This window comes from Rhineura floridana, chromosome 1, assembly GCF_030035675.1.
Source record: "Rhineura floridana isolate rRhiFlo1 chromosome 1, rRhiFlo1.hap2, whole genome shotgun sequence".
NCBI lineage: Eukaryota > Metazoa > Chordata > Lepidosauria > Squamata > Rhineuridae > Rhineura > Rhineura floridana.
Window position 1 is genome coordinate 128,867,199 of NC_084480.1, and position 8,458 is coordinate 128,875,656.

Below are 8,458 nucleotides of genomic sequence, written 5' to 3' on the forward strand. Positions count from 1 at the left end.
TGCATGGTCACTGGCCAACGGAAGTCACCAGACTGCTCTCTCCCTTGCCGTGATGTGCAGCCTCCCAGTGGCTTTTGGTCTCCTGGCCAGTGAAGAGATCAGAGTGTGCTTCCCTTCTGCTCTGCTGATTTCACTTCCAGTCTCCTGGTCCAATGGGTCAGGAAAGGTTTTGGGCAGTAGCTTTGCCTGTCAAATTAGAAATTCACATCCAGCCTTATTTAGACTTATTAGGATATATCCAAAGGAAAAGGGATTCGAGACAGATAGCATAAAAGAAAGCAAAATGGTTTATCTAATCTTGTCTAGTGGTGTAACATGTTGTCAATGTCTGTCCTGACATGTGTTTGTTAAAGAAAGGGCTGTTTCCATTCTGCTGTTGTTCGCTTCCAGCGTCACACACCATAATTCATTCCTCTTTCCTTTCTCTCTTTTTGTAAAGGACAGGTATTTATGCAATTTGTTTCTTCCAATACATATAAACACTTCATTTGGGAAAAAGTTGTTCCAAGTGGTTAGGAAAGCATCAAAAACATTCCTACCTTCTCCAAGCTCTGTGTCCTTCTCTTACCTAGTTGGAATCCTTACCCTATTTACCTGGGAATAAGCCCCATTGAATTCAAGAAGACTTACTTCTAAATAGGGATGTAGTTTGCTTGTTGGTGCCAGTTAGGTTTCATTTTGCCAGACTGGCAGGCAGTTACATTTCAGGTTTGTTTGTTTTCCGCTGTCTTCTGCTCTTATATAGGTTTGATTCCCCCCCCCCCAAAAATAATAATGTTAGGTTTAATGTTCTATTCATTCATTCAATTTGTTAGGCGCTTTTCTCACTGAATTGATTTAAAGTGTCTTACATAAAAAAGGGATAAAAACACATTGTCAATAAAATCGAAAACTCATAAATGCATGCGGAAATGTAGCTTTCATCTCAAGTTAAAAATAGGTATAAGGCACAGGAACCTGCATATTCAGACCTCATATAAACCAGGCGCAGGGTCGGGGATTACCTCAGGAAGCGGCGGGCAGGGAGGACTCTGAACTCCCTCCACTCCAGCTTTCTCTTTCTCCTCCTGCCGTTCACTTCAGAAGTTGAAGCAAACTTCCATGGGGTGGGCAAAGCCCGAGATCTGAAGGGAGGGAGAAGAATTCGGGTCGACCCTCTGCCCTAAAAAAGTTTTTTTTTAATTTGGGGGGGCTGCTGAGGGGGCAAAGGACCTGGAGAGGGTGGCGGTCTCCCAAGCAGGACTGAGAGAGGGAAGGAAAGCCTAATGGGGCTATTACCTTGGAAGAAAAAGCATGGAAACTTTGCCTGCTCATTTATTACAATTCTCCATCTCTCCTGAATGATTTGGGAGACAAGTCTATACATTCAGAACATATATTTCACTTTGACTGCTGGATTAGTACTGTGCCCAGCAGAATGGGATCAAAAATAAATATGAAGAGAGACTTCATCAGAGTCAAAACTCATTATAATGAGGATATCCTTATAACAAATCTGGGTGCATCCATCAGCTATGGTGAACTTTGTGATGAAGTGAGAGAGATGTGCAATTTACAACAGGAACAACCAATTACCCTTAAGTGGATTGATAATGAAGGCGATCCTTGTACCATTTCATCTCAGATGGAACTGGAAGAAGCATTCCGCTTGTACTGTCAGCATAGAGAAGAAGGGCTTATTATTCATGTTTTCCCCAGCATTCCAGAAAAACCAGGCATGCCATGTCCAGGAGAAGACCAATCCTATCGACCTCAGGGGGATGGTATCAACTACTTTGGGAAAACCATGACATCCGCCATGCCCCCTCCATGATGAGCTTCTGCCGGACCTTGAAAACCTGGCTCTTCAGGCAGGCTTTTGGGGCAAGTTAGGTTTTAGTGTTGTTGGAATGTTAAGGTTTTAATGTGAATTATATGTTTTTATGTTGTACGTCGCCCAGAGTGGCTGGTAAACCAGCCAGATGGGCGACTAATAAATTTAATAAATAAATAAATAAATTTTGTCTGTGTTCTCCACATTGTAGTTTCTAGGAGAAAGGGATATATAAAGAACTTTCTCCTGGTGAAAGGCTGTAGATTCACCAAAACCCAACTCCTTCCCCTCCCTTCCCTTCCCCTTAGCTTTCCAACAGAACCTCGTCCACTACCTACTAGCAAAGTGATTCAGAAGCAAAAACACACACACAACTATGGAACTTTCAAAAAATGTGTGCTGCCATGTCCTGTGCTTCAGACTATGGTCCTACAGCAGCTGCTGGGAACCTTCGGCCCTCCAGATGTTGCTGAATTACAACTTCCATCATCCCTGGCCATTGGCCATGCTTGCTAGGCTGATGGGAGCTATGTTTCAACAATATCTAGAGGGCCAAAGATTCCCCACTCCTGCCCAATAGATGCCAGAGTAGATTAAAACAGCTACCCACCACTTTCTTCTGGAAATTATTACTGAGTTTGGCTCAGTAGGTTGCATTTTTGGAAAATTGGGCAGTGCTGGACTGGTAGGAAACATGGCACCTTGTGGAGCTTTCAGAGGTGCAGGGACTTTCTTACAGTGTGTCATACTATGCTTGTCATCTTTGAGTGGAACATTTTGCTTAACAAAGGGCAATTGTCAAAAGTAGTATACCCACCCAATATAATGAGTTTGAACTATTGGATCCGTGAGTCGAGTTCTGTTCACAGAAAGGGGTTGCCTTGGGTTCCATTTCCCAACTTCCCTTCTCCCTTTCTGTGTGCCCCTGAAAAACTGATCTGGGGGTTGGGGAATCCACCAGAACAGCATGAAAGGGAATGTGCGGGGCTGCAGGGGGGATCAGCAGAAATATGCATCTCTCCTTCCATTTCTCTTTGCAGAAGCTTATTCTGGATTCAATCTGATGGATCAAACCTCATGCATGAGCAGAGAGGCACCACTGGACCTAGTCCAATGCTGAGTCCCATTTGCCCCATGTTGCAGTATGAGTATTTCCTCACCTCCTTCCAGCAGCATCCAATGATACAGAGCTGGGGAGCTTGGAGGGACAAGCAGGGTTGTGACATTACAACATGAAGTATGGAATACTACAAGTTTCAGGAGGTCTGGATGGGGAAGACACTGGCTGTGAGGCCAGCAACACAGGGCTGCTATTAGGGCGTTGCATGCCCCCCAATCCAACTTGAGGCCCAATCCAGCACTTCAGAGAGGCCCTGACCCAACCTGGATCTGGGTGATAAACTGAATTGGGAGCCTTGCACAGTCTTTAATTAAGGGTTCAACCCCCAATTAAACATGCGGTTAGGAGGTGGGAAGAAGGAGACACTCACAGACTGCCTGCGTGGACCTCCTTCTCTCTCCCTACTCACCTCCAGACTATTACCCCTTTTGACAGTCCCAGATTGCCCCAGGTGGACCACTACTTCTGGCCCAGGGTGATCCAGGGCACCCTCAATCTTCTCCAGCCAAAATCTAGTACTGAATGGGTTACTTTTAACTATGCATTTGTGCAACTTTCAGACAAACAGGCTTTTTGATCCTGATAGGGGGCTCGAAGCTGCTGTGCTGCTGCTAAATAATGAATGGCTTCAAAATCAACGGTTTCCTTAATGATAACCAGATTGCTACCATGTGAGTTTTCTGTTGCTTCTTTATACACTATGAAATTCCTCAATATACACAACAAGATGTGGACTCTGAAGATCAGTAATTTGGTGAGACGTGTGAATCTCATTTTAAAAACCGCCAGAGGGCCTAAGCCAGGCTTGTCTTGTGCTTGCTTGTTTTGACAAAGTGAAAATTTTAGATCGTATTTTATTGTTTTCTTTTCACCCATGTCTGTTAACACAGTCATGCAGAAAATAGTCCTAATGCTTGTCTTTGGCAGCCCTGAGACAATTTCATTTGTGATATTTTAAAGGAATAGCAAGGAAAAAGAACTTAACATGAAACAGCATTAACTGTGTGATGTAAAGCCATGAAAATTGAGTTAGAATTGCCTCTTTCAGAAAAGACATCACCCTAATTCAGTATTGTCAGTCTTGAGACATTCTTTAATAAATCCTTTCATAGCTGGTCTGATATAGCTGGGTTGTTCTTATGGACCAGACTCCCATCCTCTCTGGTTGCAGCCAGGATTTCAAGGATTCCTGCTAAAGAAGATTTATTTTGTCATTGTTGTTGTTATGCATACTCTACAGTTTACACTTCACAGTGTTATTGGTTGGAGTAATTGTTAGAGAGCGCAGCATTGTTTCACAAAAGCAAGTTTTCTATAGGACCAAGAGCTATAGAAACCAGAAGCTTAGATTATGCTGCCCTCCAACACAACAATTTTAAACAAGTTTACAATTAGCCCGAAAATCACAATGCCCACATAATTGCCTTACAAACAGGGTGCTTGTCTCTGCCACACAAGTCTTCATTTCCAACGGACAGTGTGAAACTATTTCTGAAAAGCAAGCAACTGGTATTACAAAGCACAAAAGCAACATGTGGAGTTGAACAGCCCCCCCTATTGTTCATGGAATGTTTCCCTCTCTGTGGAAAGCGGAGCCCATTGTAGCAATCTTTCTGGGAGCAGACAAACAGGGATGTATATGAGTGCCTCCTTTAAAGTGGCAGCTACCCCTCAAAAGGAGCTGTTCCACAGTGCTGATGTCTAGTATGATCTACGTGATCTAGCCACGTGTGTTTTACAGAAGGAAGGGGATCGACTGTACTTTCACAGTGAAAGGGCATTTTTTTCCAGGAAACTGTTTCAGGCCACTCAAAATGTCACCTTTTGTGGCAAATTCAGCAAAATGTATGCTCCCATGTTGTCCAATGTGTTATCTGCCTTTGGAAGGAAGTATTCCATTGAATAAATGCATGCTCAAGACATGGCGAACAGTAATTTTTGCTGCCCATAAATTCCACATTCTTATTGCTTGAGTGGAAGGAAAGTAGCAAAAGAGAGAGAATCTAAAGAGAGAGAATCTAATGCTCCTGTTGAACCATAGCACAAAGGTCTGGAGAACTTGAACCATGTTCATACGTACTACATTAGGGTCAACTAGTTCTGTGTTGAAACCTGCCCTTCAGTTTCTCAAAGGTTTTCTTCCCCTGTGAAGGGCTTCTATTTTTCTTCCTCATTCCCAGGGTACTTGAAAATGTCATTAAAATTTCAGCTTGTGAGAGGTTTTCAGCTTACCTTATCATTGTGAGGTGGCCAAGGGTGGTGTTTTTTTTCTTTCTTTCCAGCAAACATTTCTCCAGAGCTCTGCAGCCTCCCTGATTCTCTGTGCTTCCTGATAAAAAACAACAACAACCCATGGGAGGAGTTATCTCATTATGTCTTCCCCTGGGATTTAATTGAAGTGCAGGCACCTGGGAAGACTACAGAATTCAGATCAGTGGCAAGGTGATTTGTAGAATGAAAGGGCCCTCACAAAACATCCCTCAGCCACCTCAACAGTAAGGTAAGTCCACCCCTGACCCCACCAATGAGAATTTCGCCAACATTTTCTCTCTCCTTCAATAATTTTCAAATTCAACTTCTTTTCTTATTGATTGATAGAGAATGGTAGGGAAAAACACAGGAGACATTTTTGGCACAGCACTAGAGTTAACTAAAGATGTTAGGGAGGGCAGTGGAGATCAGCACATGAGCGCCATCCCCATCGCCATTCCACATATCCTCATCAGGTTCAAGGATTAATGTTTGAAATGGGGAATCTCCTGTCTTTGTGGAAGTTCCCTACACATTTTAGAATCCTGGAAAAAGATCAGGGTTCTAAAGACTGTGATGTAGAATGTCTGAAGAAAGCTTTTGCACCATTGGAACAAGGATGTGGCTTTCCAGATGTTGTTGGACTGCAACCCCCATCATCCCTGACTATTGGCTATGCTCGTTGCGGCTTTTGGGAGCTATGGCCCAATCTGGAAGGCACCAGGTTCCCCATCCCTGCATTAGAAGATAACATCACTCCAGTGCAGCCTTTCCCAACCGGTGTGCCTCCAGATGTTGTTGGACCACAACTCCCATCAGCCTCAGCCATGCTGGCTGAGGCTGATGGGAGTTGTGGTCCAACAACATCTGGAGGCACACTGGTTCGGAAAGGCTGCTCCAGTGTGTCAGACCGTTTCTTCTGAGCAGCCAACCTGTATTATTCTCGCTCCCCTTTTACCACAGGGGTGGAGAACCGTTGGATGTTGCTGAACTACAACTCCTATTCGCCTCAGCAAGCATGGCTAATGGCCAGAGATGATGGGAGTGGTAGTTCCGGAATATCTGGGGGCCAAAAGTTCCCCACCCGTTTTACCAGGAGCTTGAAAAAGCAGAATCATATACAGATGTGCCACATCTCATGCCTTGGGCACAATGTCAGAAGTTTGTGGAAACCCCAGAACACTCTCTGGAAGGATGATGCCAGAAGGGGCCATGAAGCAAGCGCTCCATGACCCCAAAAGCTAGGAGGAGAGTAATCACATCTCTCCAGTTATTCACCTCAATATTCTCTCTCTCCTCCGTGAATTTCTTTGTATAGCAACCTTCTTGCCTAAATGGATTTTTCTGAACTGCACACCTGTAAAATCTCAAAACAACTCAACAGATTACAGAGACCAGCTGGAGACCTACCACCATTCTGCCTTAACAGGATCTCCATCTAAAGCACAGCAATAAAGAATGCAAAGCAGAAGGTCATGGTGCTGTCAGAGTGCATTTTGCTCGTGGCTTTTTACACCCATTACTTTTCCAGTATGTTTTTGCCAGATTGAAAGGTCTGTTTCCTATTGACTCCTTACACATCTGTCGATGTTATGGATTTCTAATTTATCCTGCTCTTGGAGCTACATCAGTCACGAGACAGGCACCACCATTCATTTTCGTCTTTATAAGCAGAAGATCTTTTGCTTTTCAGTAAACACCCCATCTATGTTGGAGTGATTCAGTTCCCAAAGTAGATTATACAAAAGCCCTGCTCCCATTTGTAATCTAGCTGCTGTTTCCCTGACCTCATCTATACAACGGCAACAAGCTTTTAAATGCAACAACATTCTTTTTTCACTCCATCAGCGAGGGCAAAGGTGATCATCAGCTGGGAGCCACAACCCAAATGTACACTTGAAAAGAAGAAGAGGAATACCTGCCTGCCGGGTTGTGCAAATCAAGACAGTTCAGGCTCATGAGACACCCCCCCCAAAAAGGAATCAGTGAGATAATCTGCAGTAAATACGAGAACCCTGTTTGCATTCCATTAAACACAATGAATAAAACATGACAGTGCAATGCAAACATTGAAAACCCTGGAATGTTTGTTTCAAGCAGCTCCATCTCTCTCTCTCACACACACACACATACAGAGCCCTCACCAGCTCCTGGCTAGCTGGCCCTCATTGCTAGTCAGCCATTGCTCTGATGAATTGCTGCAGATAGCTGTCAGTATCCTTGTCAGTATGATAAATGAGGCCACTAGCTACAACGTTCTCATGCAATGTATTCAGCTCATCTTGTGTTGAGGCGTGTAGCACAACTCTCCTGAGGCTCTCCTCTGGCTCAGCAACAGACTCTTTACTCTCAGTTGCTGGGAATTTCTCTCTCTCTCTCTCTCTTTGTTTGTGTGTGTCCCTTGCCATCCTCCTCCAAGGAAAACTGTCAGGATTTGCCTCCCAGATTTCAGCACCTATAAATTCTACACACAAAAAAGAAGTGGTACAGCCCTCAAGAGATTGTACCACTTTAGAATCTGGAGGGGGTCAGATTATATATTTGAATTCCTCATATTAAAGGCCACCTGGAATAGAAACATAGCATATCAAGGTAAAGCTAGGCTAAAAACTAGTGACAAAAAATATGTGAACAACTCTGTGACACCGAGTGACACCACAGTTTGCACTTGAACAATGGCTTTTCCCTTTCCCTTCATGTCCTTCTAATGCTACCTTTTATCCATGCATATCTGCACATGTCTTAAGGCACTTCTCATAAAATCCTTGACAAAATCACTTTAGATCAGCCAGATGTATGTCAGCTTTATATTAAATCACTCTGGAGACATGAGGAAACTCATCTGAGGAGACTAAAATTGATACAAAATATGAAATTGGTACATGTCTAACAGCTCTAGAGTGACATTGCAAGATTAAAATGTAAAATTAAGTGGCCCTTTTGGAAAAGAGAGGACCAATGTAAACGTGTGCAAGGCCACTGAATGACTACCGGAACTGAGCTAAAATTAATAGCACTTTACTTGTGATTGCCAGTGACTAACATTCAGGGGCATATCACCTCTGCTGTTGGAGGTAATACACACACACCCATCTTGGATAGTAGCCCATGGGATCAACCCCACCCACATGCTTAGCTAATTTAAACATTACCCCAGTCATACTGCTCATAGAATAGGGACTTCCACACAGCTAGGATATTTAAACACAGTAATGTTTAAATCATGAATCCACAGATCTCCTCACATGAAATCCATATGGATTTCACAGATATCA